This window comes from Cetorhinus maximus, chromosome 24 (assembly GCF_964194155.1).
Source record: "Cetorhinus maximus chromosome 24, sCetMax3.hap1.1, whole genome shotgun sequence".
NCBI classification, from domain to species: Eukaryota; Metazoa; Chordata; class Chondrichthyes; order Lamniformes; family Cetorhinidae; genus Cetorhinus; species Cetorhinus maximus.
Genome location: NC_135902.1, coordinates 54,461,160 through 54,488,273, shown reverse-complemented (window position 1 = coordinate 54,488,273; position 27,114 = coordinate 54,461,160). Strand labels below are relative to the sequence as shown.

At 44.0% G+C, this 27,114-nt stretch overlaps 1 long non-coding RNA gene across 1 annotated transcript; it reads left to right on the top strand.

Moving 5' to 3' along the window:
* The first annotated feature begins 473 nt into the window (after positions 1 to 473).
* On the top strand, positions 474 to 26,331 carry LOC144667631 (uncharacterized). The gene is made up of 2 exons (XR_013573345.1): positions 474 to 632; positions 26,078 to 26,331. It is a non-coding gene; the product is annotated as an uncharacterized LOC144667631 (long non-coding RNA).
* Positions 26,332 to 27,114: the final 783 nt, after the last annotated feature.

The following is a 27,114-nucleotide window of genomic DNA, read 5'->3' as shown; positions in this document are numbered from 1 at the left end:
GACCCCACCCCTTTTTCAGTGATACCATTTAAATCGGGTGGAGACAAGGGGGGCGGGTCCTACATGCTTGATTGTGATTGGCTAAAGTGGCCTATCCGTCACTACATCACCGTCGTGTCAGCCTCAGCTGGTTAAGTGAAGGCCTCGGAAAATAGTACCTATGTTTTAACTCGTTCTTGTTTAAAAATCAAACAGAACAGCAAAATACACGAATTGAAATCACTTTAGTAATGAATCGTGACACTGTTGAAATCGTTGTAATAATAAATTTAAGGTACAGTCGATCGAAGCATCGTCTCTGGTAAACATAGATCGCGGAAGGATACGGAGTGAACGGCACTGGACTAAAAATACAGCGGGCAGGTAGTAGCCTCTCTCTGATTGGTCAGGACAAGCGGCGGGGACGGGCATTGCAGGAGAGTACTGTCTTCTGATTGGCTGTTGGTTTCTAGGGTCGTTGCGTAGCTCTCGTATTCAACAGGAAAATGCCGGAGATTTGTGAGGAACGGGAGCGCGCGATCCCCCGCGAAAACAAACCGCTGACTCTCGGGGCTGTGCGCGCGTTCACGGTCAGGCGCGTCGGCGTGTAACATTCAATAGAGAGGTCGAGAGTGCGGGACTGTGCATTGCAGGTATACATTTAAATCCACTAATAGGGTAATGGTTGTTCGGTTGGGTCTTTCGCACGGTTCTGGCCGCGCGCGCTCCCGATGAAGGGCTGCTGAAAGTCAAAGTGGGTTGGTGCTGCGCATGCGCGTCGACCCTCTGCCGGACGGTCCAATCAGAGGGGAGGAGGGGGTGTGCCCCGCCCCCCCCTCCCCCCCCCCCCCCCCCCCAGCTGGCGCATGCGCGCAGGCCGCCAGCACTTGAACAACCTGCAATGGCGCAACTTCTGTGAAGGGGCCGCTTCTGGGGAGTTGCGACCTCTACAGTCTGAACCCCTCCCCCCCCCTCTCCCAGTGTGTAAACCTCTCGCCTGTTCGTGTCAGCTGAAATGTGCATTTCCTGTAACCTGCCAGCGTGCAGTTATGGGGATGGTAATGTTAACCTTTGTGAGAGAGGCTATAGCTCATGGAATAAAGGGAACAGGGCTTTTTAAAATACTTCATGGGATGTGAGCTCTGCTGGCTAGGCCAGCCTTTATTGCCCCTTGCTCAGAGGGCCTGGAGTCACCTGTGGGCCAGGCCAGGTAAGGACGGCAGATTTCCTCCCCTAAAGGGACATTAGTGAGCCAGATGGGTTTTTAACAACAATCAGCAATGGTTTCATGGTCGTCATCAGACTTTTAATTCCAGGTTTCTTATCAAATTCCAATTTCACCACCTGCCGTGGTGGATTCGAACCCAGGTCTCCAGAGCATTACTCTGGGTCTCGGGAATACTAGTCCAGCACCACTACAGCAACATGGCTACAACATTGGTTGAGTAATAGGAAATGGCAAGTAATAGTTAATGGATATTTTTTGGGCCAGAGGAATGTTTGTTGTGGAGTTCCCCTTGCTTTTCTTGATAATATTAACGATCTAGATCTTGGTGTGCAGGGGACAATTGGAAAGTATTGTAAACTGTGAGGTCAGTGCAGAACTTCAAAAGGACAGACAAGTTTGTGGAGTGGGCAGGTATGTGGTATATGAAGTTCAATGCAGGGAAGTGTGAGGTGATTCATTTTGGTGGGAAGAAGATGGAGAAACAATATAAAATAAGGGGTACTATTCTAAAGGGTGTGCAGAAGCAGAGGGACCCGGGTGTATATGTGCATAAGTCATTAAAGGTGGCAGGACAGGTGGAGAGAGCAGTTAATAAAGCATACAGTATCCTAGGCGTTATTAATAGGGCAAAGAGTACAAGAGCAAGGAGGTTATGCTGAACTTGTATAGGATACTAGTTAGACCCCAGCTGGAGTATTGTGTACAGATATGGGTGCCACATTTTAGGAAGAATGTGAACGCATTGGAGAGAGTGCAGAAGAGGTTTACAAGAATGGTTCCAGAGATGAGAAACTTCACTTATGAAGATAGATTGGAGAAGTTGGGACTGTTTTCCTTGGAGAGTAGGAGGTTAAGAAGAGATTTGATAGAGGTGTTCATAATAATGGGGGGCTGAACAGAGTAGATAGGGAGAAGCTGTTCCCGCTTGTAAAAGGATCGGGAACAAGAGGACACAGATTTAAAGTGATTTGCAAAAGAAGGAAATGTGATGTGAGAAAAACTTTTTCACAGGTTCAGGTCTAGAATGCACTGCCTGGAAGTGTGGTGGAGGCAGGTTCAATGGAGGCATTCAAGAGGGCATTAGATGATTACTTAAATAGAAACAATGTGCAAGGGTATGGGGAAAAGGCAGAAGAATTACACTGAGGCATAATGCCTATTCTGAGAGCTGGTGCAGACACGATGGCCGATGGGCCAAATGGCCACCACCTGCACCGGAACAATTCTGTGATTCTTCAATGGACTCATAATACTGGGGACAGGATTAATACTCCAGAGACTTGAGTTCGCATACCACCATAGCAGCTGTGGGAATTTAAATTCAATTAATTAATACATCTGAAATAAAATGTTAGTCTCATTAATAATGACCATGAAACTATCAGATTGTCATTAAAAAAATCACTAATGTCTTTCAGGGGAGGAAATCTGTCTTCATTACCTAGTTTGGCCCAGATGTGACTCCAGACCCACAGGCACGGTTGACGTTTCAGTGCAGGACTGAAGGAGTACTGCATTGTTGGAGGTGCTGGCTTTCAGATGAGATGTTAAACCGAGGTCCCACCTTGGGTGGATGTAAATGATCCCATGGCACTATTTGGAAGAGTAGTGGAGTTCTCCCCACTGTCCTGGCCAATATCTATTCCTCAATCAACGTCACAAAAAACATTATCTGGTCATTATCACATTGCTGTTTCATTCATATAAAAAATCTGTTGGCGGATGTGATGCTGACACAACTGGAGGAAGCAATGTGGTTGATTAACTGCCTTCTGAAATGGTTGAGCAAGCCACTCAGTTCAAGGGCAACTAGGGATAGGTAATAAAATGCTGGCTTTGCCATTGACACATTCCAAGAACTAATTAAAATTAAAACACATCCTGCAACCATACAACATGCTAATAGACACTCACTGCAGCCATGCCAACTCTCCCAGTGTACATCCCCTACATCCCCTACAATATTGTTTGAGAGAGATGGAGAGTCACATTAAGCTGTTAAATTTAAGCACTGCAAGCTTCAGTGGGATGAGAAATAAATTGCCCATAGTAAACCAGGATGAACTGTTAACCAGACAAACAATGGTAAGTACTGTATTCAAAGAAGTATTCGATATGATTCAAAACCATTACATAACCCTGGACTGGCCTCTCTATGGGACAGGCAGTGAGGGCAGCGGAGAATAGAAATCTTTGGAGGAAGATTGTTCATATTGCAGCCAATCCTTGGAATGAGGTCAGATGAAAGACAAGCCATATAACCGTAAACAGCAAAGGCTCCTTTGGTGTAGTTAACCAACAATGTTCAACAAAGTAGGAGACAGTATTGAGCTAAAAGAAAAGGTTTACATAAGCACGTAGAAACGAAATCCAGCGGATTGTGAGAACTATAAAAAGCAAAGAAATACAAAGAAAGGTAATCAGGTGCAAAAAGGAAATTGGAAAAGAAGTTGCAACTAAGAAAACTCTGCTTATCAAAGCTAACAATAAAACCTTTTATGAATATATTGAGAGAGTGGAAAAGCGAACGTTGCCCCATTAGCACTAACCTATTTCTTTACCTATTTTGGGCTGACCACTAAATATATGTTTATTCTAAGCATATATCTAATTTCTAATGGAAAGATGCAGGCAAGATGACATTGGATAATAAAGGAATGGCAGACTTGTTAAATGAGTACTTTACAATGTTTTCAAAGTAAAACAAGAGGAGAAAATACTAGCAGTACAATGGAACCTACAAATAAGTCTAGGGGAAGAACTTAGTGGATTTAATACAAGTTTAAAAAAAAGTGGTAATGGAGAAAGTAATGAGACTTAAAGACAAATTTCTGGGACCTCGGGGTGTTTAAAGTAACAGGTGAGAAAATTGCTGATGTTCATAATGTTCCATAACTTTGTAGATTTGGGAATTAAGCCTTTGCATTGGAAAATTGCAAATGTCACTCCTTTTTTTGAGAGGAGAGGGTAACCAGGTAAGTACAGACCTGTCAAGTTAACACCAATTATGGGGAAGTTACCTTACTCAATCGTGAGAGCCAGAATAATCAGCTCTTGAATAAGTATCAACTATCAAAGAGAGTCAACATGAATTAGTGAAGAATGGGTCATGTTTGACCAACCCTTGTTGAATGTTGGAAAGAGATTACTAGCATGGTGGATAGGGGAATGTGTGAGGACATTGTCCCTCTGGACGTTCAAAGGCATTTAATAAGGTTTTGTGCATTAGGTTATTAACTAAGCTGAAAGATTGTGGAATTGGAGGTAACCTTGTGACATGGATCAGTAATTAGTTGGAAAAAGGAGACAGAAAGTAGAGATAAAGGAAGTGTTCCCTGATTGGCAGATTAAGACCAGTAATGTTCCCAAGGGGTCTATACTGGAGCCTCAGTTTTTCACCACATATCACACTGACTTGGATGGAGGAATAGAGAGTTGTATATCCATGTTTGCACATGACACTGTTGGGACATGCAGTAAGTTGTATGGATGGGAGCAGGATGTTACAAAGGGACAGGGACAGACTGAGTGGGGATAAACAATGGCAGTTCTGTTCAGATGGAGTTCAATGTGGGGGAAGTGTGAGTTCATCCATTTTAGATTGGAGAAAGATAAATTGGAATATTTTCAACCTACTAAGGGGCAAAGAGCTGAGACAAAGTGATTCTGGTTAGATCCCATTTGGAAACTGCTCAGTTCTGGGCCCTGTACCTCAGGAAGGATATATCGGCCTTGGGGAGGGTTGTCAAGAAGACAAGAAATGGTCATATTTTCCTTCTGTTAATAACCCTGTCATATTTCTTATGTACTGGAAGACAGGCTGTTGGGGGTTTGCAAATATGGTAATTGGAGTAAGAGCCAGAGTGACTGCAAGAGTCTAAAACCAACAGTAAGAAGTGGTTTTGATATGTTGATGAACCAAGAGGAACTTCAATCAAGAGTTTTACATAAAACAATAACAGGAGCAGTTTTGAATTGAGCTGTTTTAGTTCGAAGGGGGATATATTTGTAAAAAGGTAAGTAAATAAGGTAAAGATAGGGTAAGTTTATTTTTTAAAAAGCCTAGGAGCTAAAGTAAAGAATAGTCTAATCAAGTCTGGGAAGAAAGCATTTCTGAAGAGACTGGTTGAGACAATAGGGAGATCAAAGGGAAGGAATGCACTTAAGGAAATACTGAAGTCCCTGTGAGGGGGTAGCTGTTTAGATCTCCCAGAAGACAGTGTGAACAAAACCAGACCTGAAGATCCAGTTGCTGTGAGCCTCAGAGGACACCCCAAGAGGAAAAGCACTGTGTGGTTAAAAATTACTGGAATTCTATAGATTTGGAAATCCATAAGGATAGTTGTTGAACAGAAATGGGGACGGTTAGCTCTGAGGGTAGTTCAGATCTTGTGGAACTGTTTTAATGTTTTACTGTGAGAAGCCAGTCTTGTGTTTAAGTGTAATTGTTTTTTCTCTACTTTCTTTTAATAAATGTTTACTATGAAATCATCACAAGTAGTCAGAGACATCATTTCCTGATTTCAGAATCTCTCCTCATAGTGTACAAATTGCAAAAACCGTTTTGGCAGCTGTTTCAAGTTTCCCTTTGGAAGTTGGGCAGCTCGACATTTACCATCAGCCTTGCCATAACCCGTGCAGCATGGATACAGCAGAATAATCCTGGATTTAAAGGATTAAATTATGAGGACAAGTTGCATAAGGTTGGCTTGTATTCCCTTTAAGTTTAGAAGGTTGAGGGGTGATTTAATCGAGTTTAAAATGATAAAGGGATTCCTTTGAGTAGATAGAGAGGAACTGTTTCCTCTGGTTGGGGGTGGGGGTGCGGGGTGGGGGATGCAGAACAAGTGGGCAGAATCATTAAATTCAAGCTAGACCATTCAGGAATGGAATCAGTAAGCATTTCCTCACACAAAGGGGAATCTGCAGCATACAAATTGCCAATGGCTGTGGATTTTGGGGGATAATTGAAATTTTGGGACTGAGATGGAGAAAGGTGGACAAACGGAGCTGAGCTACAGAGTCAGCCACAATCTGACTGAATGACGAACAGGCATGTTGGATAGAGTGACTGACTACTGCTCCCTTCTTCCTAATCTCTTAGTCTGCAGTGCCTGCACATGTGTAACTCTGTAGCCGTGCAACCTACTAGCATACAACCCTGGCAGCCTTGCAGCCTGCTAGTCTCCAACCTATGCAGTAGGTGCAAACGACTCAAACATGAAACCTGCAAGGGTACAAATGAAAAGGAAATTAGACAGAAAATTCTAGAGAGTCAGCAGATAAATCAGCATTTGCAAATGAAAGCAGATTAATGTGTTGGGTATGGACTCTTCAGAAAAAGAATCTAATCTATCCCTGCTATTATGCTATCTGTGTAACCCTATAATGTTATCCTGGCTTTTCACTTTACACAGAATGACAGGCAAGTTATGTAAGGTTTGCTGACTCTGGTTTGATATAAATCCTGGAGGTTTCATCGCATTAGTTCTCCTGTATCCAAACCCCCACTCCCCACACTTTTTCTATTGGCTGCCTGACATGTCTATCCTCAATATTCCCCTCTGCCCAACACCCCCCTTATCATTGGCTGCCTGACATGTCAATCCTGTGATGCTCTGCCTTTCTACGCCAATCAGAATGTGAACAGCCTCTTCATCACCCTATTTAATGCTATTTAAGTATCAATCAAACAGCCCCATTTCCCATGTCCAATATTTTTACAACTAGGAACCAAATTGTTCAAAGAAATTTTCTTGTTAGCAGACAGGAAACAGAGTAGGAATAAATGGGTCTTTTTCGGAGTGTCAGGCAGTGACTAGTGCGATACCACAGGGATCAGTGCTTGGGCCCCTTCTGTTCACAATATATATCAATGATTTGGATGAGGGAACTAAATGCAATATTTCTAAGTTTGCTGACGACAGAAAACTTGGTGGGAATGTGAGCGATGAGGGTGTTAAGAGGTTTCAAGGTGATTTAGGCAGGTTGAGTGAGTGGGCAAACACATGGCAGATGCAGTATAACATGGATAAATGTGAAGTTACCCACTTTGGTAGGAAAAACAGAATGGCAGAGTATTTTTTAAAATGTTGATGTACAAAGGGACCTGGGTGTCCATGTACATCAATCACTGAAAGCAAGCATGGAGGTGCAGCAAGCAGTTAAGAAGGCAAATGGTATATTGGCCTTCATTGCGAGAGGACTTGAGTACAGGAGCAAGAATGTCTTACTGCAGCTGTACAGGGCCTTGGTGAGACCACACCTGGAGTATTGTGTGCAGTTTTGGTCTCCTTGCCTAAGAAAGGATATACTTGCCATAGAGGGAGTGCAGTGAAGGTTCACCAGACTGATTCCTGGGATGGCAGGATTGTTGTATGAGGAGAGATTGGGCCGACTAGGGCCTGTATTCACTGGGGTTTAGAAGAATGAGAGATCTCATTGAAACGTATAAAATTCTGACAGGGATGGATGCAGGGATGATGTTTCCTCTGGCTGGGTGGGTGTAGAACAGTCTCAGGATACAGGGTAGACCATTTAGGGCTGAGATGAGGAGAAACGTCTTCACTCAGAGGGTGGAGAAACTATGGAATTCGCTACCACAGAGGCTGTGGAGGCCAAGTCACTGAATATATTTAAGAAGGAAATAGATTTCTAGACTCTAAAGGCATCAAAGGGTATGGGGGGAGAGAGCGGGAGTACGGCATTGAGATAGAGGATCAGCCATGATCATATTGAATGGCAGAGCAGGCTCGAATGGCCAAATGATCTGCTTCTATTTTTCTATGTTTCTAAAAATACACAATTTTTCATGCCTCCTGTGTATTTTTCCTGGGTGTTGCTTGAAGCAGTGAGAATGAATCTCTAATTCCTGGAGACTCCAGGACAATCCTGGAGGGTTGGCAACACCTGGTTGTGTATCCCCAGCACTTGGTTTCAATTCTGCAAGTGGCCTGTGTGAAAACTGCAGCCTAAAGTTATCAACTTGGTTTGATAATAGCAGCCAGTGATTACCTGAAAAGCTGACAGATTGGTAATGGTTAGTCCCTGTCAGAGGTTGGGACACTGTTTCCTGATCAGTGTGACATTTAGATAATTAGACAGAAACATTCTAAAGGTACATTTTCAGTTGTCTATTTTACATTTCAGAAATTTTCTAGAGAACCCATTCGGGGAAATAAATTTCTGGTTTGAAAGCAGATAGCAGCCTAATGCAGGCTCTGCAGATATTGCCATCTGTATATGCCCCATCTCATGGAGAGAGGGAAAGTATCACACCCATCACACCCTCATCCTCAGTTTGTAAATCTCCCTTGTTTGAACTAAGAAACTTAGTTTAGAAAGGTTATAATTTTCATTAACATACCCAAATGGGCTTGCAACCTGTCTCATTCAGTCTTTTAGCCAATTCACACACTCCCAACATTTCTCTGATAGTCACAACACTGCTTGGCAATGTATAGTCCAACAGTGCAACCTGCAAATAACACAGTCCATGCTGCTAGAGTGTGATTGTAAGTGATTTTCTGGGACATTAACAAGGGCAGAATCAAAGCAAACGGGTATCTTTTTAAGGCCGGGACTTTAATAAAAATGTTTATAATTTTTGTAAAACATTCAGCTGTATTTGCATTTAAAAAGCTTTTGTTCCCATCGTCCTCTCGAGAGTATAGACTGTGACTCTTTAAATTAATTCTCTTTCTGTAATCTGGAAAGATAACATTGAGGGAGAAAACTATACCATTTTATATTTATAACTGCTGGAAAAGTTATTTCCGATGTCAAGTCTAAGTGATTTTTAACCCAATATTAATCCAATTTCAAACAGTTATTAACCCAATATTATCTCATTCTAAACTACTGTTAACTCAATATGAATTTAATTCTCAGCATTTATTAATTTAGGCTTTTAACAGTGACGTGGTGCATTGGGATAAATTATCCATCCATCTTTTCAGTAGTTTTTAAAGGACTGCTGCTGCAGTGCTGGCTGTGTTTCAGGGCAGGCTCTGTTCCTGGATCTAGGTGCAGTTTACACCAATGACTCAGTTCAGAGAGTCACCTGCCAAGTGGTATGGGGATGGTTTCTGGTGTAAGTAATAAAAGTACGCTCGGAATTGGGTACCAGAGATTTCAAGATGACAGGGAGACGGTCAGTTTGACGTTAGTTCACAACGTTTAAAAAAAACATCTTTTCACAGTGAGTGGAACGAGAAAGGAAAGGCTGACTCCCAGAATGTAGATTGTAAAAATAACATCTGAGAAATCTTACCCATTTCAAACTCCTTTCAAACTGCTCAAAGTGTTTAAGAAAAAAACGCCCACACTTTCCTCTGCCTATTTATGACCTGAATAAGGTGCCCTCTTGTCAAGGACAGGAGCCAGATAGTCACTAACAGCTGCCTATCTGCGGAAACTTTCTGCAGCAATTAGCCTCAGAATGTGACTCCTCCATACAAAGTGCCTTCTCCCACACCAGTCTCTGAGCCACGCATTCATTTCTCCAATCTTATTTGTCCTGTGCCAATTTGCAAGTGTCTCAGGTAATAATCCAGAGATTATTACCTTTGAGGTTCTACTTCTCAATTCTGTGCCTAGCTTGTCATATTGATGATGCAGAGCCTTCTTCCTCATCCTGCCAATGTCCTTGGTACCTACATGGACCACGACACTGGATTCTCCCCCTCCCACTGAAAGCTGCTCTCCAACCCTGTGCAGAAGTCCCGAACTCTGGCACCGGGCAGGCAACAAAGCTGTCTGCACTCTCGCTCTTTGCTACAGAGGACAGTGTCAATCCCCCTCATTATAGTGTCCCCTACTACCACTACATTCCTGTTTGTTTCCCCCACTTGAATGGCTCCCTATACCACGGTGCCATGGTCAGTTTGCTCATCCACCCTGCAGCCCCCACTCTCATCCAAACAAGCTGAGAGAACCTCAAACCTATTGGACAATTGAGAGGCTGACACTCCTGCCCTCTGGGTCCCCTTACCTGCCTCATTCGTAGTCACATCCTCCTGTCTCTGGCCGCTGACCAAATCAGAAGACCCTGTCCTAAGTGGTGTGACCGCCTCCTGGTATAAAGAATCCAGGTAACTTTCCCCTTCCCTGATGTGTTGCAGTGTCTGCAGCTCAGCCTCCAGCTCAATGACTCTGAGCCAAAGCTCCTCAAGCCGCAAACACTTATTGCAGCCGTGTTTGCCCTGGATCACAATGTTATCCAGGAGCTCCCACATGCTGCAGCCTCGACACATCACCTATCCTGCCATCCTTAATGTGTTTTAAACAATTACTTCATTATATTAATCACTTATTTATGTTGCTTTTTTATATATTTTATTAACTTTACAACCAAATTTTGTACTATTTTAAACCTTAGGGATAGAATAGAACTTACAACTTACCAGATACTCACCAAACAGCTAGCTCCTTTCCCTGTAGTAGAGCGAGAACCAATTTCTATAGGGTGAGAAAGATAGAAAGAGGAAATGAACAACTCCTTCTCCCCCATCACCGAACTCCCCTCTCACCAAACTCCAAGTCTTCACTCAGTTAGTCAGCTGTCATTGATGTATGGCTACTCTGGACATTACTATACAGAACAGTTTGCCATGGCTTCATTGCACCACCAGTCATAGCTAATCCTATTTTTGTTTGGAAAAGAAAGTTTCAGGAAAAGCTTAGAATAAAGGATACAGAAATGAGCTCAGAGACACAGAAGGGTGCTCAGAGACACAGAAGGGTGCTCAGAGACATATATGGGAGTAAGCTGGACACCCTGGAAAATCTCACAAATAAGAGAAATTTGAGAACCAGTTCTAATAAAATAGGCAAGTCAATGTACCTGTGAATTTTACTCCTATTTTTCACCAGGTTAATCTTCTATGTACAAAGATTATAAACGCTTGCTTTGCTGATACAGTCTTATCAAGCCAGTCGACTATATTTGAATTGTCACGAATCCAACTAGTTTTGAAATCATTGTGCCAATTTGATTTTATGCAATGCTTTAGTTAACTACTTCCAAGGTTAAGAAGAGTTTTTACTTAAAGTTCAAATATAACTTACTTTTATTTCAATATTGACAACATATGGTATTCTTGTATCCATAGATGCTAATAACACATCTACATATCTAGTATCCCCATCAAACACTCCTAAGGCAGGTATACTGCAGGTTAGATACAGAGTAAAGCTCCCTCTGCACTGTTCAAGTTTTAAAGTGGCCGTGATTCTCACCCATGATTATTCGTGTGGCTGATGACACTATAAAGTTACAGCAATTTCACCAATGGCTTCACCAATGGCTCACACCCATTAGGCCACCTTTGCTTCTGTAAGACTGGCTTGCTGGGTGCAAGACGTCTTCATAAAGCCTAAGGCAACTTTCTTGGATATTTGGAATTTACCTCTCATGTTGCTTTGTTCAGGCTTTGATCTGGGTTCAATAATTCCCAGGTTCTAATGAAATTAGAATTTTAATCATTCACATTGCTGGGTACAATATGTCAGGTGCTTTTCCAAGAGTGTTATTGGTCAGAGGCAGATGATGTCAGTTGAAAGTCAGTGTTCAACGTGCCTTTATTCCACCAGACAGTGGGAGCAGCCAAGAACTCACATAAACCCGTCTCATGTTTAATTGTCCTCGATACACATGATGGAATGCTGTCGCTTCCAATTTCTCTGCCTTGAGACTGCCAGTCTGGCTAGTGGTAGCACACTCACCACTGGATCAAGAAGTTCTGGCTTCAAGATTTGAGCATTCAATCCAGATTGAGACTTCAGTGCAATACTGAGGAAGTGCTGCACTGTCAGAGGTGCTCCTTTCGGACGTGATGTTTAACTGAGGCCCCATCTGCTTGTTCTGTTTGGCGTTAAAGATCTGAGTCGACTCCTTATAGGAACAGGATGCCATTCAGCCCCTTGAGCCTGTCTAACTTTCAGTTCAATCATGGCCTGTCTTTCAAATGCGTTTACTTGCTTTGGTTCTGTATCCCTTCATCTACTTCCCTAATAAAAGCCTAGCAATCTCAGGTTGGAAATTTTCAACTGGGTCCCAGTATTAACAGCTTTTTGGAAATAAAATTCCAAATTTCAACTAACCTTTGTGTGAAGAAAATCCCAAGGAATACAAACCTAATTTTTGCAACCTGTCATCATAATTTTACCCCTCTGGCTCTGGTATCAGTCTGGTGATAATTGAACAAGACCAGTCAGCTAATTCTCCTGGGATCTCAGTCAATATTTCATCCTGAATGAATATCACATGAAACCAAGTAACTGAGTCATTTACCTTATTGCTGTTTGTGAGATCTTGCTATGGACATGATCCTGTGTAACAAGACAGGTTGTTTTTTAAAGTAATTTACTGCAGGAGGTGTTGTTGAGAAATATGATAAGGTGCAGTATTCATGAATGGTTGATCTGACAACTGACTCTGACCAAGTCAATCTTGGTTGCCTTTGGGAAGGTGCTCCAGTTGGCTAATTTAAGTGATTGTGTCTCCTTTAAGGCAAAGATGACCATGTTCATCATCAGGGGTGTTTGAAGGTGTCAGCTGTGGCTCAGTTCATAGCACCCTCGCCTTTGAATCAGAGGGTGTGGGTTCATGTCCCACTCCCGGAAAACAAGAACTGTGATTGTACTCAAAAGAGTTGCAATCTGTGACTGTTGATAACTCGAAAGAGTTTCCTACATGTGTGTGATGGAAAAAAAAAAAAATCAGGGGTGTTTGGTAGGGTTCCTGTGGGTACGTATGTGACTGTTAAGGCTGATCTGCCCCCGGAATGTTCTGCTGCCAACAGAACAGGATACTGCAGGCAATTGAGTTTTGGCTGAGTTGCTGGCTTGGGATTTCCTCTCCTTATGATTTCTCTCTGCCTTTGATATGCACTTGTTTTCGAAGGAGACTGCACTGTTTTCATTTGGTTGCGCCAGGTGCAGTGACCCTGGGTGAGCTTCTCCCAAGACTCAAATCTCCTAAGCGAAGCTGTCAGATTATCCTTCTAGTGCTTCCTTTGACCACCATGAGAGAGCACTCAAGCTCTCCATAGAAGATTCACTTTGTTAAGCAAATGTCAGGCATTCTGGCTACATGACCAACCCAACTCAGTTGTGACTCTCAGTATGGTGTGGAAGCTTGGCATGCCAGCTTAGGTGAGCACCTGAGTGTCTGGTATTTTGTCCTGCAATCTGATCTTCAGGGACTTCTGAAGACAGCTCGAGTAAAAGTGGTTGAGCTAATTTAGGTACTGTCACTACAAAGTGACACTGTGTTCATTGGGATTACGGACAGTTTGTTTGAAGGGCTTCCCTGGAATCATAGAATAATTACAGCGCAAATGGAGACCATTCAGCCCATCTGGTTCATGCTGGCTCTCTGCAACAGCAATTTAACTAGTTCCACTCTTTGGCCCTTTCCCTGTATCTCTGTAATTTTTTTTCCCTTGATGTGCTTATCGAATTCCTCTTTGAAATCCATGATTGAATGTGCCTCCACCACACTCTGAGACAGTGCATTCCAGATCCTAACCAGTCGCTGTGTAAAGAGGTTTTTCCTCATCTTGCCTTTGATTCTTTTGCCATTCACCTTTTTTTTAACGTATTTGTTCGTGGGATGTGGGCTTCGCTGGCTGGGCCAGCATTTATTGCCCATCCCTAATTGCCCTTGAGAAGGTGGTGGTGAGCTGCCTTCTTGAACCGCTGCAGTCCATGTGATGTAGGTACACCCACAGTGCTGTTAGGAAGGTACTTCCTGGATTTTGACCCAGTGACAGTGAAGGAACGGCGATATATTTCCAAGTCAGGATGGTGTGTGACTTTGAGGGGAACTTCCAGGTGTTGGTGTTCCCATGTGTCTGCTGCCCTTGTCCTTCTAGGTGGTAGAGGTTGTGGGTTTGGAAGGTGCTGTCGATGGAGCCTTGGTGAATTCCTGCAGTGCATCTTGTAGACGGTACACACACTGCTGCTACTGTGTGTTGGTGGTGGAGGGAGTGAATGTTTGTGGATGTGGTGCCAATCAAGTGGGCTGCTTTGTCCTGGATGGTGTCAAGCTTCTTGAGTGTTGTTGGAGCTGCACTCATCTAGGCAAGTGGAGAATATTCCATCACATTGTACATTGTAGATGGTGGACAGGTTTCGGGGAGTCAGGAGATGAGTTACTCAGTGCCCTCTGGTTCTTGATTCTTCCACCAATGGGAACAGTTTCTCTTTATCTATCCTGTCCAGACCCCTCATGAGTTTGAACACCTCTATCAAATCTCCTCTCAACTTCCTCTTCCCAAAGGAGAACAGCCCCAGCTTCTTCAATCTATCCATATAACCAAAGTTCCTCGTTCCTGGAACCATCCTTGTAAATATTTCTGCACCCTCTCTAAAGCCTTCACATCCTTCCTAAAATGTGGTGCCTGGAATTGGACACACTACTCCATTTGAGGCTGAACCAGTGTTTTATAAAGGTTCATCATAATTTCCTTGCTTTTGTATTCCATGCCTCTGTTTATAAAGCCTAGGATCCCATATGCCTTTATAACCACTTTCTCAACCTGCTCTGCCACCTTCAATGATATGTGCACATATATACAGGTGCCTCTACTCCTGCACCCACTTTAGAATTGTATCCTTTGTTTTATATTGCCTCTCCTCGTTCATCCTACCAAAATCTATTACTTTGGACTTCTCTGTGTTAAATTTCTGTCCACCATCTACAAAGCACAAGTCAGGAGTGTGATGGAATATTCTCCACTTGCCTGAATGAATGCAGCTCCCACAACACTCAAGAAGCTCAACACCATCCAGGACAAAGCAGCCCCGCTTGATTGGCACGACATCCACAAACACTCACTCCCTCCACCACCGACGCACAGTAGCAGCAGTGTGTACTATCTACAAGATGCACTGCAGGAATTCACCAAGGCTCCTTTGACAGACACACCTTCCAAATCCATGACCACTACCACCTAGAAGGACAAGGGCAGCAGATAGATGGGAACACCACCACCTGGAAGTTCCCCTCCAAGCCACTCACCATCCTGATTTGGAAATATATCGCCATCCCTTCACTGTCGCTGGGTCAAAATCCTGGAAGTCCCTAACAGCACTGTGGGTGTACCTACACAACATGGACTGCAGCGGTTCAAGAAGGCAGCTCACCACCACCTTCTCAAGGGCAACTAGAGATGGGCAATAAATGCTGGCCCAGCCAGCGAAGCCCACATCCCGTGAGTGAATATATTAAAAAAATTTCACCCGCCCATTCCATTGATCTATGTCCTCTTGAAGCTTATCACTATCCTCCTCACAGTTCACAATACTTCCAAGCTCTGTGTTAGCTGCAAGTTTTAAAATTGTTCTTTACATCCAAGTCTAGGTCATTAATATGTATCAAGAAAAGCAGTGGTCCTAGTACCGACCCCACTATAACTTCCTCCAATTCCTCCACTGTTCACCACTACCCTCGGTTTCCTGTCACGCAGCCAATTTTGTATCCATGTTGCTACTGTTCCTTTTATTCCATGGGCTTTAACTTTGCTATTCCTATTCTGTGACACTTTTTCAAATAGTTTTTTGGAAGTCACATATACACTACATCAATTGAAATACCCATATCAACCCTCCCTACTACCTCGGCAAAAAACTCAAATCAAGTTCGTTAAACATGATTTGCTTTTAACAAATCCATTCTGGCTTTCTTGAATTGATCCACACTTGTCCAAGTGCCTGTAGGCGCCAAGATCCTCATAAACTGCAATTGCACATTCAGTCAGTGTGAGGCCCAGTGCAGCAAGGGTAGGACAGCCACATAAGACTGCTCTGCACTGAGTTGCACATTAAGAATAGTAGACCCTATAAATAGTTGATCTTGAATTTTCCAAATAGTTCAACAATCATACAACTAAGTAACAAAGTGTAAAACTATATTGCAGTTAATATTGGGTACAGTACTTCACTGGTTATGTCACTGGAATAGCAAAATAGGAATTAGCCCTGAAAATCCATAGCATTTCTGATCTGTTTCAATAAACACTTTTGAATGGACCAGTAACTAGACTGACACTGAGATGCACGACATCTTGGTCTTATTTTAAGAATTCCAATTTTTAAAAATTCATTCTAATTCAGGATATGGGTGTGACTAGCAAGCCTGGCATTTTATTACCAACCCCTAGTCGGTCCTCAGAAGGTGCCGGAGAGTCTCCTTCTTGAACCACTGTTGTTGGTTGCTCCCGCAGAACTGTTAGGGAGGGAATTTCAGGATTTTGACCTCGCAACAATGAAGGAGCAGCAGATATATGCCCAAATAAGGCTGGTGCTTGACTTGGAGGAGAACTTTTGAGGTAGTGGTGTTCCTGTGCACCTGCTGCCTTTGTCCTTCCAGATAATAGAGGTTGTGAGTTTGGGAGATGGTGGTGTTGCCAGGCACCTGCTGCCTTTCTATTCTAGATACTATTATGGGTTATTGTGGGTTTTTTGCAAAAGTCGAATGTTTTCACGCGAGTCCTTCAGGACAGAGAACCTGTAGCCAGCCTGCACATTATGTCAGCCTATCCCACACACCTGGCTGACTCTGAATTCCCCTCAAAGAGCCTAGCAAGCCTCTCAATTTGATTGGGATCCCAGGGATCGGCAATAAATGCAGCCTTGTCAGCACCACTGACATTTGGAGGACTCATGATAAAATGTGTACCTTTGTACATCTCAAACATATTGTAAAAGAGAATTACACCTTACATTCAAGTTTGGGTGTAAAATGTTGACCCAGAATGGCCCCTTTAAAAGTTTAGTAGAGTTGGTGTGAATGGCACACCTGCTGATCACAGTGCAGTAACTTTTTAATTCCAGGGTCTTGCAGCGATTAATTTAATGACGGTTGTTCCTTAAGGCTGGAACAGCTGTTGTGTCCAGGATTAGTGGGTGTTTATCTGTTCTAACCAAAATTACACACTGTATTCCCTGACCCCTTCTGGAGATCAACCTGGCTTAGTGCATAAGCCTATAACTGTGGCCTGTGTTTTTAACAATTAGTATTTGTGAAGAGTAGCATTCAATAGTGGCACATGTTGGTTGGAGGCAGACTTATGAAATATATCCTCTTCTGTCATGGGGAGAACATGCAACAAACAGCAATGTTTGTATCTCAGGAACTTATCAGGGACCTTTTTAAAGTGGGATTTTCACCATGTGGAATCCCTTTTAAAGAGGGAGTCTCACCATCAGGGACCCTTGTTAATGAGGAAATCATCACATCAGGGACCCATTGAATGGGAAATGGTTACAAGGAACTCTGATGAGCTCTAAACACATTGCTTTCTTGTGATTTTTTAAAAAAGACCTATTTTCATTGTAGCAGCAAGTGTTGATAACATATTCTGGGAACTGACTGGAGGAGTTACAGCAAGAGCAGAGACTGCATTAACTTGCACCATGGAAACTGCGTGATGGTACAATCAGCAGTGGTTAATGATTACATGAATGTTCAAACCAATCCAGCTCCCACACAATAAATAAAAGCAAAATACTGTGGATGCTGCAAATCTGAAATAAAAAGGAGAGAAAATGCCGAAGAAACTCAGCAGGTCTAGTAGCATCTGTGGAGAGAGAAACAGAGTTATCATTTCGAGTCCTATGACTCTTCTTCGGAGTCATATTGCATTTGAAACACTAACTCTGTTTCTCTCTCCACAGATGCTGCCAGACTGGCTGAGTTTTTCCAGCACTTTCTGTTTTTATTTCAGCTGATCACACGCTGATGGGTAACTGCAGCACTCTGCAGCTTGGCCTGAACATTCAATGATTAAACCATCAACATTAAAAAAAGACAAGAAAGTAATTAGAAATAAAGTAGGGGAACTTTATAAAGCAATTTGATCTTTCTAAAGATGCTGATGTGGCTCAGTAAGTAAATAAAATCAAAAGGCTGACAAACAGTGCTGATAAAATGAAAATATGCAACCTCTAATTTACAGATGATAAAAATATAGAAATCATGGATTTGTACAGTGCAAAAGGAAGCTGTTCAGACCATCGTGCCTCTTTGAAAGAGCTATCCAATTAGTCCCACTCCCCTGGTAATTTTTCATAGCCCTGCATATTTCTCCTTTTCAAGTATTTACCAATTCCCTTTGGAAGGTTGGGTCAAATCCACTTTCACCACCCTTTCAAAGCAGCTCATCAAGATCATAACAATTTCCTTTATGAAAGAGCCTCTAAGTCAGAGACCAAAGTGTAAACTTCAGGTGAAATAGAGATAGACGGTGAAGGAAGTTGACTGAGCGAGTGCTCACATAATTCAATCTCCATGTTAAAGTCCGACATTGTGTCCTTCATTTTTAATCTTCATTATAAATGCCTGTATCTATATTTAAAACAGAAAGTACCTATGTAAACTTGTCAGGTGAGGAGAGGTTGTAATTACAAGATTACATGGCAATTTCCATTCTCGATGTGGAACTAGGAAATTATAATGAAGAAAGTTGACAACATCCAGACAGATGTAAAATTATTAATATATTAAATACATAGTTAGCCATTCAAATACCAGACCAACAAATGGCACAACATCACATTCAGTAATATTAAGCAGTGCTTTTCAAATACCTAAACTTGCTAATCTTGCTCCTTTGAATTTATCCACCATCTACCCCTTAGAATGTCAGTAACACAAGTAGGATTGCTCTGTGTTAGGTAAAATACAACTGTTAATCCTTAAGACCTGAGTGCTATAAAGATGATGTCACAGAAGTAAATAATTTTCTGTTGTTGAGGTGATGCAGGTAGTAAAATGGCCATGTCTGGTGTACAGAGACCTGTTTCCATTCAGTAAACAACATTTTCCATCTTTCCTGCCAGATCAATTTACCTTCCACTTCAATGTGAAATAAGACGGACCCTATGGGAGCCAGTTAGAGACCTGAGCAGTTAGGTACTTTCCATTTATCACAACAACTTGCATTTACATAGCACCTTTCACATAATAAAACGCCCCAAGGTGCTTTACAGGAGAATTACCAAACAAAATATGACACTGAGCCACGCGAGGAGCTATTAGGACAGATGTTCAAAGACTTGATCAAAGAGGTGGGTTTTTAGGAGCAACTTAAAGGAGGTCAGGGAGGCAGAGAGAGAGAGGTGGGGAGGTTTAGGGAGGGAATTCCAAAGCTTAGGGCCCAGGCAGCTGAAGACATGGCCACCATGAGTGGAGTGAAGAAAATCAGGGATAGACAAGAGGCTAGTTTATTTGGACAGCTCAGATTCTGTTAAAAGGACCAGACCCGTGCTTGATTCCTTGAAAGAGGAGAGTGATTTTTAACACGATGCACCCAGTAGGACACTGAACGAGATTGGATTGGCAATTCGATTTTGTTGTCTGTTGAAATCAATGGAAAATCATATTGGAGCTGGTATATAAGAGAAAACTGGCCCAAAACTGTCAGGCTCCGGCTGGTAAAGGCAAAATACTGCAGATGCTGGAAATCTGAAACAAAAACAAAAAATGCTGGAAATGCTGGAAAAACTCAGCGGGTCTGACGGAATCTTTGGAGAGCAAGACAGAGTTAACGTTTCGAGTCTGTATGACTTCTTCAGAGCTAAAGGGATGTGGAAATGTGGTGAAATATATACTGTTTAAGGGGGTGGGACAGGTGAAGCTGGATAGAAGGCCAGTGATAGGTAGAGGCAAAGGAGAGACAACTCTTTTTTTGGTACATTGATGACTGTTTTGGTGCTGCTTCATGCTCTTGTCTGGACTTGGAAAAACTTATCAATTTTGCTTCCAATTTCCACCCCTCCATCACTTTCACATGGTCCATCTCCGACACTTCCCTTCCCTTCCTTGACCTCTCTGTCTCAATTTCTGGTGATAAACTGTCCACCAATATTCATTACAAGCCTACCGACTCCCACAGCTACCTCGACTACAGCTCCTCACACCCCGCTTCCTGTAAGGACTCCATCCCATTCTCTCAGTTCCTTCGCCTCCGTCGCATCTGTTCTGATGATGCCACTTTCCAAAACAGTGCTTCTGACATGTCTTCCTTCTTCCTTAACCGAGGTTTCCCACCCACCCAAGGGCCCTCAACCGTGTCCGACCCATCTCCTGTGCACCTTCCTCTCCCTCCCAGAACCATGATAGGGTCCCCCTTGTCCTCACTTTTCACCCCACCAGCCTTCGCAGTCAAAGGATCATCCTCCGCCATTTCCACCAATTCCAGCATGATGCCACCACCAAACACGTCTTCCCTTCACCCCCCCCGGCGGCATTCCGTAGGGATCGTTCCCTTTGGAACACCCTGGTCCACTCCTCCATCACCCCCTACACCTCAACCCCCTCCCACGGCCCCTTCCCATGCAATCGCAGAAGGTGCAACACCTGCCCCTTTACCTCCTCCCTCCTCACCGTCCAAGGGCCCAAACACTCCTTTCAAGTGAAGCAGTGCTTCACTTGCACTTCCCTCAATTTAGTCTACTGCATTCGCTGCTCCCAATGCGGTTTCCTCTACATTGGAGAGACCAAACGCAGACTGGGTGACCGCTTTGTGGAACACCTTTGGTCTGTCTGCAAGCATGACTCAGACCTCCCTGTTGCTTGCCATTTCAACACTCCACCCTGCTCTCATGCCCACATGTCCGTCCTTGGCCTGCTGCATTGTTCCAGTGAAGCTCAACGCAAACTGGAGGAACAGCACCTCATCTACCGTCTAGGCACTTTACAGTCTTCCAGACTGAATATTGAGTTCAACAACTTCAGACCATGAACTCTCTCCTCCATCCCCACCCCTTTTTGATTCCCCCCCTTTTTTCTATATTAATTTTCATTTGTTTAGTTAGTTATTTATTTTCCCCCATTTATTTTCATTATTATTATTTTTTAAATTTATTTCCATTTTTGTTCATGGTTTTATCCCCAGCTTTTAGCCTATTTCGATCTTTTTTCCCACACCGTCCCCTCCCCTCACCCCCACCCCACCCCCACTAGGGCCCCAGAGCGCTTTCATTATCACATTCTGCTTTCCACTCTTAATGTCATCAATAGCACCTCCTTTAGCCAGTATCACCACTATTAACAACCCTTTGACCTTTTGTTTATGACATCTTTTGCAATCTCTCCTTTGCCTCCACCTATCACTGGCCTTCTATCCAGCTTCACCTGCCCCACCCCCTTAAACAGTATATATTTCACCATATTTCTACTTCTCTTTAGTTCTGAAGAAGAATCATATAGACTCGAAATGTTAACTCTGTCTTTCTCTCCACAGATGCTGTCAGACTGGTTGAGTTTTTGCAGCGTTTTTTGTTTTTGTTTCAGGTTCCCGCTGGACTGGTTAGGTTAAAATTTACCCTCTAGGTATTTTTTAAAGTGAGGTCAAACATAAGGCCCACCCTATTTGCAGAGGTTTTGTTGAAACAAGAATTGATTGTCCCTTGTGATTTTGCCTTATTAGGAAAGAGAAACAACAGCTCTGTAGTGACGCAGTGAGTTTGATCAGGGGAATTGAGGAACAGGAGGAGGCATTCAGGCCCTCAGCCATTCAATGAGATCAAGACTAATCTGTATCTGAACTCCATTTTTAGTCTTTGGCTCCATATTCTTTTACACCCTTGGCTAGGCCAGGAAAAATCTACCAATCACAGACAAAAAATGATCAAATGAGCTCGCATCTGCTACTTTCTCTGCGGAGTTCCACACTTCGACCACCCTCTGTGAAAAAGACTTTTGGAACTTCTCTCCGGAAAGGCCTGGCTCTGATTTTAAGATTACATGTTCTAGTCCTTGGAGACTCCCTTACCCAGTGGAAACATTTTCTCCCAACCCTTTCTATTAATTCCTTTCAAAACTCTAAAAACCTCAATCAAAACCTTAACCTTCTACATTCCAGAGAATACAAGCCTAGTTTATATAATCTCTCCTAACAATCTAACCCTTGGGAGTCCTGGTAACGTTCTGGTGAATCTGCGATGCACTCTCTCCATGGCCAAAATCCTCTGTAAGGTGCCCAGAACCTGAATGGTATAGACCCGGATTAGCCAAAGAGGACACACCTCTAGTTACCTAGGCCACAAGCTCTGGAATTCCCTCCCTAAACCTCTCCACCTCACTTTCTTCCTTTAAGACACTCCTTAAAAACCTACCTCTTTGACCAAGCTTTTGGTCATCTGACCTAATATCTCATAGGGCGGAATCATCCCAGATTTGCACTAAGTGCGATAGTGGGCGGTAAAACGGCCGCAATGGTGGGTTTTCACTCAGTATTGTCCCAAACCCGCCGCATTAATTATGCATTCCCTGGAAACACACCGTTTCCATGGCAGGCAGGCTCTCATTCGCCCACCACACCATTACCTCACTGCTTCATCACGCCAGGCACCAGATTTAAACTGCAGCCGCGCGTACACCTCTCAGAGCTTCCAGCCCACGGCTGCTGCAGAGAAGACACGGCCCCAAAAGGCAAAAAGATGGCAGCCCCCAAGTTCAATGACGCGTCTCTCGAGCGCCTTTTGTATGCAGTGGATGCTCGGTGTGATGTCCTGTACCCCAGCTTTGGCCGCAGGATGGGCAGCAGCGTCACTAACCCGGCTTGGAAGGCGGTAGCAGCAGTGTTCAATGCCAACGCCCTGCAAAAGAGGACAGACACCCAGTGCCGCAAGAGGATGAATGATCTCCTCTGTTCCACCAGGGGAAGTCACTTTTCTCATCACTCTCAACTCACACATTCACAAACCCAAAGTTGTGTTCCCTCGTGAAGATGGCTTCCATGACCTCATGGATGCCTTTGTGGGTGGAGGCTTGTGCTATCTCAGAGGCCAACTGTGGAGCCCTGAAATGAGCCACTGGCATAGAAATTGAGCGCCACGGTCACTTTCACAGCCACTGGCAGTGGATGTCCTCCATGTCCCCGTGGTGCCAAATCCTGCAGCAGCTGGCAGATGTGATCGACCAGTTCCCTAACTACGCACAGTCTTTGGCGACACTTGTTCTCGGTCATCTTCAGGAATGTAAAGTGGTGTCTATAAACCCTGGGTGTGGTTAGGTGCTGACCAGTGACAGCTTGCTGTGGCTCTTTGGTGGTGTGTGTGGGAGCCCCAGCTGCCCCTTCCCCCTGAGGTTGCTGCTCCTGCCTCAGCGCAGCCAGGAGCCTCAGTCACTCTCTCCTCATCGTCTTCACTCTCTGTCGGCCATCAGGTATACAGCTAGTTCACCAGGCTCCATGATCCTGATGTACTCCTCCTGTAGGATGAAAGAGAGGGACCTGTAGGTTAGCATGGGTACACTAAGAACCTCTCTTGGTTAAGTTTGAAGGCCCCTTAACGCATCCCGGAGAGTGCTGGCCAGCACTTGGATGGCCAGAGTTTAGTGAGCTGCATGGCTGCCCGAAACCTCACCCACCTCCACCCCACCCCACCCGACCGATTGGCGGCAGCGGTTCAAGAAGGCAGTTCACCACCTCCTTCTCAAGGGCAACTAGGGTTGGGTAATAACTGCTGGCCCAGCCAGCGAAGCCCACATCCCATGAATGAATAAAAAAAAGCTTTGCCCATTGGACTGCAGGCTGTGCTCTCAGCTCAGGCACAGGCATTCTCCTAACCCGCACTGCAAGGTTGCCCTGTTAGCTTCAACCATGATGGATACTGGTCTAAGCCGGGATGCTGACATTGCCAAGGGGCTGTGAACACCTCCAGCAGTGACTGCCCCATGGCCAGATTTAACCAGGAGATTGTACAATGTGTGCAGTCGTCCAGCTGTTCTACTGTCCACTAAAATGCTCAGGACTTTGGAGTCTGTGCCTGAGGGGTGAAAAGCTCTAGAGCATTTGGTGGCACTTTGATGCCTCTACATTGCTTGAGTGGGCAGATAAGCTAGAGGCCCAACTCCAATCATATCAATGTGGCTGTGCCTGAACTGCTTCAGCTGCAGAGGGATGGTCACTTTACACAAGGTGTCCCTAATGCGTGGCCACTCCCCTCCCCCACCCCATCCTTGTGCGCTACCTTCAACTGTAGAGCAGCCTTTGACCCTCCTGCCAACGTGCCTCAACCTTGAAGTCCAACAGATGTCCCTCTCAAGCACTGCGCAACGTTACTATGTACTCACCTCTGAGTTCCCCTCAAAGTGCAGCCTGCCAAGTGCATGTTTTTTATATGAAACATGTTGGCGTGATCGCACGCCAATGTGGACAGACAATCCAGCAGGGGGGAATGATTCCGGCAGACTGGCCTTATAATGATATGCAGATATATCACAATGAGGTTCCCGACATCCAATGGTGGAAACTGTGGCCTGCCATCAATGGGCTGAGCGGACAATCACAAACTGGTTTCACAATGTCGTAAAACCAGTTTTTGGCTTTCTCACCATATTGTCCACTCACAACACCTAACACACCCAATGCCAGCGGGCACAGAAAATTCCACCCATAATGTGGCTTGATGTCATACAACAAGTCCTGGCGTGGGAGCCCAGAGCTTCTGGCCAAGAGGCAGGGACATGCATTGTTGTTAGGATGCAACTGTTGTAAAATACTCCAATAGGAACCATAAGGCTTTTTTCCTTATTGTCCTTTATGGAAGCTCAAAGTTATGTAAATACAGTTAAACAACAATAACAACAAGAATCCAGATACTAGTAATGGGATCCTCCTACTGAAATAAAAACAGAATTACCTGGAAAAACTCAGCAGGTCCGGCAGCATCGGCGGAGAAGAAAAGAGTCGACGTTTTGAGTCCTCATGACCCTTCAGCAGAACTTTTTTGTTTTTATCTCCTCCTACTGAAGCTCACCCTACTCCCTCCCCTCGCCTGGACACACATTCCAGGTCCCTCTTCTTCAAGGCTGGGGAACTGGGAGTTGAACAGGCCAATGCTTGACCAGTGAGTGTAATTTGTTGGTGCTGTGATGCCAAGATTCTAAACTACGGAGCTGCTGAAGGAAGATATAAACTACAACTCCCAGCATGCTTTCCCAGGCATTCCAACAGTGGTGTTAGTCCATTTTAAACCAATTAGATCCCATCGTGAGACTCTGGGATCTAATCCTGCTGAGATCAGGACCAGTCAGCAATATAAACTGTGTGCCCCATCAGTGAAGGAGAATTCCAGCCTAATCATTCAAGCAAATTGCTCATTCGGAGAGCTGGTGCAGACATGATGGGCTGAATGGCCTCCTGCACTGTAACAATTCTGTGATTCTGATTCTAATCTAGAGATTAGGATCGTGTACAGCACATGCCCAGAATGAGCACCAGTTACACAGTGTCTTGCCCATCCTGTTCTCCTTCCTTAGGAGAATCATCATTTGCTTTAAGTTTAAGACTGCCACCTATTTTGATATATGTTACTCTTAAAAAAAGCTTTGGCTCCATGTACTTAAGGATAAATCAGTCTTGCCAATAATAAATGCCATCTGTCTCTTTCCCATGTGTTAACAACTCTGACTATCCATGTCTCACGACTATTAAAGTGTTTACGTTATTTTTGTAATTAGATCATTTTGAATGCTGTGCAGCCAAGATTGCATCTCCCACCTCCAGCAACCCCCAGCAAACCCTGCCTCCCAGGACAAAATCGTTTCATTGAATGTTTCAAACTCCTCAAAACTGACGATACTGTGATACCACCAGTCCCTAGTCCCCATGCCAGGTGTCCAGAGTATGATGGCCTGTACCACTCATGTTGAACTGGCCTCAGTTGGTGTAACAAGCCACCCTTACAGGAGAGGCACAGCTGTGGGCTCTGGCTCAGTGGAATCGAAAGTCGTGGCTGCAAGACTTGAGCACATAATCCAGGCCGACAGCCCTGCAGTACTGGGGGAGTGCTGCATTGTTGAAAGTGCTATCTTTTGGATGAAAAGTTAAATTGAGGCCCCATTTGTCTTCTCAGGTGGAAATGATGATCCCATAATCCTATTCGAGGAATGAAAGGAAAATCAGATGCATTTCTTCAAAGCCATGTACTCCAACATGCCTGTTCTTCAAATATTTACCGTGGCCAAGAAATTCAGAGAGTGAGTTCTCAGGAAAATCACCCTCCTGAGTCATTGTATGGAGAACAGGAGAGTTCTCCCTATTAGCATGACAAATATTCATTCCTTAACCAACATCACAAAAGCATGATCCAGTCATTATCATATTGCTGTTTGTGGGAGCATGCTATATGCAAATTGGCTGTCATGTTCCTCCATTACAATACTGGCTACACTTCCAGAGTACTTCATTGGCTGCAAAGTGCTTTGGGACATCTTTTTGTAGTGAAAGATGCTATTTAAATGCAAGGGTCTCTTTTAAGTGTGGTCTCCTCAAAGTTCTATATAATTGCAGCTAGATTCCCTTACTCTTACACTCCAAGCCCCATTGCAGGAAAGGCTAGTATACTATTTGTCTTCCTTGTTGCCCAACTACTTAACTGGTCTATAAATTAATAGGAATTTTATCACTGTGTGCGGGGAGTTTAGTAGTACAGTGTTACTGTGTGTGGGGAGTTTAGTGGGTCAGTGTTACTGTGTGTGGGGAGTTTAGTGGGACAGTGTTACTGTGTGTGGGGAGTTTAGTGGGACAGTGATACTGTGTGTGGGGAGTTTAGTGGGTCAGTGTTACTGTGTGTGGGGAGTTTAGTGGGATAGTGTTACTGTGTGTGGGGAGTTTAGTGGGACAGTGTTACTGTGTGTGGGGAGTTTAGTGGGACAGTGTTACTGTGTGTGGGGAGTTTAGTGGGACAGTGTTGCTGTGTGTGGGGAGTTAAGTGGGACAGTGTTACTGTGTGTGGGGAGTTTAGTGGGACAGTGTTACTGTGTGTGGGGAGTTTAGTGGGACAGTGTTACTGTGTGCGGGGAGTTTAGTGGGACAGTGTTACTGTGTGTGGGGAGTTTAGTGGGATAGTGTTACTGTGTGCGGGGAGTTTAGTGGGAGATTGTCCGTGTA